This window comes from Grammomys surdaster, unplaced genomic scaffold (genome assembly GCF_004785775.1).
Source record: "Grammomys surdaster isolate TR1022 unplaced genomic scaffold, NIH_TR_1.0 125951, whole genome shotgun sequence".
Taxonomy (NCBI): Eukaryota; Metazoa; Chordata; class Mammalia; order Rodentia; family Muridae; genus Grammomys; species Grammomys surdaster.
This window is the reverse complement of record NW_021620772.1, coordinates 1,461,805-1,468,955: the sequence shown is the minus strand read 5'-3', so window position 1 is coordinate 1,468,955 and position 7,151 is coordinate 1,461,805.

The window sequence follows — 7,151 nt, the reverse complement described above, 5'->3', positions numbered from 1 at the left end:
AAATGTTTGATCATTGGTTTGACACAGAGATGTGTTTTTTTGGGGGGAGGGAAACATCAAAATATCAAACATATCAATATATCATAACCCTTCATTGAGTGATGAATATCTTTTTCCAAATCTCTTTGATAAAAACATCTGAAGGGATTATGGTTCTAAGCACCATGTTTTGGGAAACCTACTTCTGTGGCACCAGACTTTCATCTGAGCAGCATGAGGGAAACTCTCAGTGTGATGGACATTGAGGATACATGGGGACTGGAGGAAAATGATAGATCAGCAATGTCTACTTGCTAAGTTAGGACAAGTAATCGAATTGATGTTGAAAAGTTGGAGTGAGGGTACAAACCAGTCCTTTGATGGTCTCTGTGTCTAACTGGCTGCTCTCACAGTGTACATTCTTGTGTGTGTGTGTGTGTGTGTGTGTGTGTGTGTGTGTGTGTGTTGTTGTATTCTAATACTCTGCCATCTTTATTGTCAAATTTAACCTGAACACTGGCCATGCACTATAAGGTATATATGCTAATATTCCAAGCTAAATAATTGTCAGGTTTGAACATGCGTCACTGCCAATCAGATTAAATAAGATTAAACAGTTAGGCTGAACATTGCGGTACCTGCCTGCTATCGAACACTAAGGAGGCTGAGTAAGGAGGATCATAAATTTAAGGGCTACACAGCAAAGCACTGTCAACAACAACAAAAGCAACAAAAACAAGAAATAATTTAGTTCCCTAATTTTATAAATGAGTTGTCAATTGTCAATAATATATTGTAAAAGCTACCATTGAAAACTATATTTCCTAGCAAGTGATTCTTAATTTAACTGAAGTGTTTGGAAGTGGGTTTCTGTAAAAGATAAAATAATTTAATATGATCTCACCACGTTCTATGTTAAGGGAATTAGCAGCCAAGCATTAAGCATGCACACTGGAAGCTGGGATGACAGGGATGAATGGAGAGCAGCTGGGGCTGACATCAGCAGGTGCTTAGCTGTACTCTCCACAATCCAGACATTAGACCCTCCCAGCTTCCTGCCATTGCTATAAACAGTTCCACCAGGAGGCTGTTGCGATTACTCAACTTCCACTGTCTTCACAGAGCGGGGCCTCGGCAGGTGAGCAACTTTCCCAGTGATACCTAATTGTGTGGATGACCCAAAGTTGCTCTTGTGGTTGTGCCTATAGCAGTGTGAGGCAAGTGTCCGTAGAATATTGCCACATGCTAGTGTTGGGACACTTAGAGAGAAAGAGAAAAAAAAAGACTAAGTTAAAGAGGTATTTTGATTACTGTTGTGTTTAGTATTGATATGCTAACACACACTTGATACAATCTCCATATTTATGTAAGAGTGATTGCAATATCAGGTTTTGCACTCATTTCAAGTTTGGACAACACACATACAAAGCATGTTGCACTACAGTCATTCGAAGCCCTTGGGACTAGGAAGCAATCCTCTGAGTGAATGGACAGCAAAACTATGGGTGAACTTAAGACTAGTGCTGACCTCCACCAATGTGTTTATTTATATCTGTGAGTTTATAGTGTACATTTCAAAAGGAAATGTTAGGAATAGAAAAGTTAGAATTATCCACAGTAAATAAAAATGATAGATGAGAGAAACTCCAACACCAGCATTAAAATATGGGGTTTACTGAGGACTGTAAGCCTCCGCCGGCGCTGGTTTGGGCACATACAGTGCAGCAGTGACCCCACAAGGTATACTTTCTCTTCCTTTTCTAACCTTTCAAGGTGGACAAAAGGAAGAGATTCAAGTAATTGGGCAAAATAGGGATATTTAGGGTGTATCAAGGAGGGAGATGATATCATTATAATGCCAATGGTATTTTGCAAGCTCTTAATAATCTAAATTACCAAATTGGAATAATCTAAATGACTGAAGGACAAGCTATGCCTCTGCTGTCCCTGATACCAGCATAAAGTTGTCTTTAATTAAATGTACTTGAAATTCTCTAAAGGAAACCCAGGAGAGAGAATAAAACAAATCCATTAAGGAAGCTGCACTTCTGAGGTAGAACCACTAGAGGGCAGGAGAGTCCTGCTACTTCTGCTTTGCAACAGTCCTCTGGACACTGAGCCCCTCACCAGTTGCCCTTGCCTGGTCCACACCTCGACTGGTTAAATGGTCTCTGCAGAAAAGGTCTCCATTCTCATTTCTAAAGTACCAGTCCTTTACAGTTCCCCCAGAGACTTGTACAGAAGCAGAAAGCAAGTATGTGCTTTACAGATTACATTGTTTCTGTTTTTGTGGAATTTAGCTTTTTGCTCTGGAGAAAAAGGGATAGAGCCACAGGCATACATGGTTTGCTGTTTTAACAACAACAACAACAACATAAAGACTCACCAAATCAGCTAATTCTTAAAAGATGTCTTCTTTATGAAAATCGAATTTAAAATGTGACAATTTTAAAGACAATTTAAAAAATGTAGCTAATTGTATTCCAAACAAAAATATTCCATATAAGAAAAACTAAAATAAAAAAAAAATCCACACTAAGTGCTAATAATCAGAAGCCAGGTTTTTTATTAATATTACTATTACTTTACAGAATTTAAAAATTAAATATACATTTTATGGTTTTCTTTTCCTGCCTTCTCAATAAAGCTCTCATTCTGATAGAATGAAAGATTTGACTGAATTTTTTCTGACTTAAGCTAAAGTCTATTTGAGTGTACTGTGTCAGGGCTTTAGTGGAAAGGATTTAGGGAAGCCTTTCTCCCTCTCTTCTGTCCTTCAGCATCTTCTTGGTAAGTTTCATCTTTGGAACAAACAGAAGTAAGCTTACCTGGCATCTTTGGCTTGGACACTTATAATTACCTTTCTATATACATATGAGCCTACTAATTTTTCTTGCTGCAGAAGAGTATAATTTGAGAATCTTTTTCTTCTTCTAGAGAACATGCACATAAAGCTATACTCTAGCCTCTTAATCAAGATCAACAAAGTAGATTTCATTTTATTTAATGGCAATTTATATCCATTGAGCATGGTAAATTCTGAAAACTAAGGCATATTACCCCTGTCTGATAAGAGCCAAGGGTCACTAAATTAATAAATGTCTGATATTATTAAAACTTCTGGTACCTGCCTAGTTTTTGTTAAAGTCTCCCCTGTCACAGAAGTGCTGGCTGACCCTTTACAGTAAGTGGGATTTTAAAGCAGAGATAATGGCTAATACTGTACTATGTCAAACAGCACTGGTAATTTCTAGCAAAAATAATGCATTTCTACGAAATCCTTGTGTGTTTTTTCCCAATTTTTTTTGGTAGCTCTGTCCTTTAGTGAGGGATTAAAAACTTGCTGGGTGTAAATGTAGCCCAGGGGAACTTCCTGGAAGGCTTTGCTTAATCCTCAGTTTAAGCATAGGGTTCCTGGCTCAGTTTAGCTGTCTCTGTAATATGTAAGTCAGATATTACTCATGCTGGGCTTCAGTCTATACTGATCTTTAGGGAACTTCAAGAATACAGTAGTAAAACAGAAAACAAACAAAGCAAAAGCAAAACAAACAAAAACAATCCCCCTCCCCCCCCACCTCACCCCCATGCTGTACCTAAAGGAAAGTCTTTGGAAGGCAGCCACCAGCCATGGGTTCCTACTGTCTTGGAATCTGCTTTGGCTGACAGTCTGTGTTAACCGCAAAGACAGTATCTTTATTTCCTTGGAGCAAAAGAAACAAAACTTCATGAGCTTTGGAACAGTCATTGAGGACCTGCATTTGCATCGTGGCTTTTCTCAGATGGAAACCTGTCTCAACTCCTCCAGTTCAGTCAGCTATTGACTTCCCCAGAATAGAGTGATTTCACCTTGCCACTTCACTGTGAAAGCCTTTCTACGGGGAGCAGCACTCTTCTGAAACAGCTGAGTCTTTCCTTTGGATACGATGTTAAGTAAAAGAGATAGGTTGACAAAGTCAAGCTTAAAATGTAGTGACCTTAGTTAATCCACTATTAATCCAGTTCAGGTAATATTCCAGCATGAGCTGTCACGATTCCCTCCCATCGACACAAGGACGAGCTGGACCTGGTAAATAATAGTCAATTAAATCCTTTTTTATGTGGTACTGTCTCTCTTTAATCTTTATTGGGGGAGGGGTGTTCAGCATGTTACCTTTTCTTTTGTTTTGCAAAAAAACTCTGGTTTCTTAATTCAACCATCACTTACTCAGCACATATCACACACTGATCCCGCATAGAAATTTTGAATATGAATACCCAAAATACCAGGAATAACCATCCCCATCCATCCATCTTGATCTGCTTAAATCACTGGTCAAGAGCCACACTGTAAATAGGAACAGGGTGACAAGGCCCTCTCTTTAGAAGTTGATAAACACTTCTATTTTGGGTAAAACTATAGTTGAAGTTTCAGGGCTAGTGGAGGGGGGAGTAGTCAACTAAAAAAAGGGTTTGAAGTAGAAATCACATTGGTCATGACAATGACAGGCACCAGACTCTACCCTGATCTCAATTTCAACAAGATCGCTGCTCTGCAGAGCCTTTGCACAAGAGGGCTGCCACAGGATTCTGCCCCAGAGTCAGGCATACTGCAGCTATTTTACAGAGCTGCAAAACAAGTTCAGGCAAACCAGATCTTTATCTGCTTTGCTGAAAGGGGCTGGTTACATTTTAATCTCGGTTATATAAATGTTTGTTTTGAAAGGAAGCTGGCACATCTCAAGCCCCTTCCTTTGATTTCCAGTCAATAACCTCTCCCTCTCCCCTCCTTCTCTTTCCCTCATTCACTTCCTCATAAAAGACAAGGAATATAGAAAATTAAATAAATATATCACATGATGTAAATTATTGAGTATATATTCTTGCTGCTTGTGATTAGATGTGCTGTTTAGATGTTTTGTGATGGTAGCCAGTAGACTGAATTTTTTTCAAGTCTGTTGTATGTGCACTGGGTGCATGTTCATGTGTAGATCTGAAGCTGCAGAACGGTAACAGTGTCTTTCTCTATTCTTTCACACTTGATAAATTGAAGCATAATCTCTCACCAAACTCAGCCAGCTCACTATGGAGATCACCTGTCTCTGCCCTCTGAGTACTGGGATTGTGGGCAGCCATAGAGCCTACCTAGCTTTTATGTGGGTTCAAAACTCTGGTCTTCATGCTAGCATAGGCAATGCTTTACCTGTGAAGTCATGTCCCTAGCCATAGTCTAGAATTCCTAAACATCAACTTGAATAAGTGTAATTTATATTGAGTCAGATCTACCCGACACCCCCTTTTGACTATGTCCATTTTCAGTCATGAAGGCCCCTTGTCACCTGGAAGCTATGTTGTTTCCTGTCACTATAGACTAATTTTTCCTTATTAGAAATTCTTAGTAATTAAATCACAAAACCATGTTTTTCTATATTGGTTTCTTTTGTTCAGCAGGTTTGGGAGATTGTCTACATTGTGTCTTTAAGCTGCTCCTGTGTAGCATTCCTTTGTGAAAATATTTAAAGTGTATTCATTTGTTTAATTACAATGTATCTTTGTTTACAGTGTCCAGTTACCATGAATATATCTGTTAACAATGCATGAGAGTTTTCTTATGGATTTACCCCATATATCTCTTTAGAAGAATGTAGTTAAGATTTCTATGTGGAAATGGAAGTACATCCTTGACACTGTAAGCCTCTTTCAGTAGTACCTGTACACTCTTAAATTCTGACTAGTGAATTCTGAGGGCTTCAGTGTCTTATCAGCATTTGGTGAGGTCTGTCTTCTGAGTTCAGTTATCCTAATGGGTACGTAGTAGCTTATGACATACATATGACATCTGATAATGAACGATTGTTAGGCCTTTCTTGCTGTGCCTGTGGCTATCTGTATAGCAATCTTGGTTACGATCTTCATCTATCTTTTGCCCTTTAGAAACAAATTGTCATGATTGCTGCACATATGTGAGGGAGGAGAGGGAAACAGGGAGAAAGGAAGAGCAAGGTCATGTGTTTATTTCCTTGTGGCTTATGGTTTATCAGTTTCTCTTTTTGTTTCCACTTTTTAAAAATATTATTTACTTCTATGCTATGTGTATGAGTGCATCGTCTGAATGTATGTATATGTACCCTAAGAATGTCTGGTGACTGTAGAAACCAGACAAGGGTTAGGAGTTAAGGATTGTTGTTAGCTGCCATGTGAGTACTTGGAATGGAACCCTAGTCCTCTCTGCTATGAAATATAAAGGCAATGACAGCAGTAAGGAGGTTCTTCATGGGCCGATGACAAGGTGTCCCTCTAAGAAATCATAACATACAACAGACCTGGTGAAAGAGAGGGTTGTTTGAGAAAGGTAGGGAAGGAGGTACCTGGAGAAAGGGTAGGGGCATAAAGACAGGAGCAGAGCTATGAGGCTAGAAAAGGGGGAACATATAAGGAGAGAGAGAGAGAGGGAGGGAGGGGGAGGGAGGGAGGGGGAGGGAGGGAGGGAGAGGGAGGGAGGGAGGGAGGGGGGGAGGGAGGGAGGGAGGGAGAGAGACAGAGAGAGAGATTCTCCAGCTGGGAACACATGGGGACAGAGAGAGAAGGGGGGGAGAAAGGAAGAGAGAGAAGGGGCTGGGGTTGCCAGCAATCTGCTCTATGAGCTGCCTCTCCTGCCTTGTTCCTGGTAGATGATGCCAGCCTAGGTCCCTGGGAGGAGCCTAGCACAATTGTCTGTCAACCAATATTCTTCTCTTTTTGTTTAATTAAAAATGAAGAACTAGGAAGAAGTAGTGGTGGGAAAGGAGTGAAGTCTACTTCTTGCTGACTTTGGGGTGACCAGTCTGTCTTCGAGGAACCTAAGAAAATTGGGGTGCTAATCAAGTCCTTTTATTGCCGTTCAGGATCTGTGGGACCATCCGTGGCTAGGAAAGTGCAGGCCCAGTAGAAGAGTCCTGAGGCTAGACTGAAGCACCTCTGGGTAGCTTCTCTGGAGCTGTCCAGGATGCAGATTTTGAGTAACTGCCTGGACTTGGAAGGATGCTGAAACTCATACACATATTGGATGCAAAAAATAAAGTTAAATAGTTTAGGGAGAAAACCTTTTCCTCAGGTGTACATTTGAAACTTTTAGGTGCATGGCCTTGGTAGTTGGGAGAGGGGAGTCCAAAAACCCAGGGATGAGGAAAGAATCCCACCCTCTGGAATAAGTAACA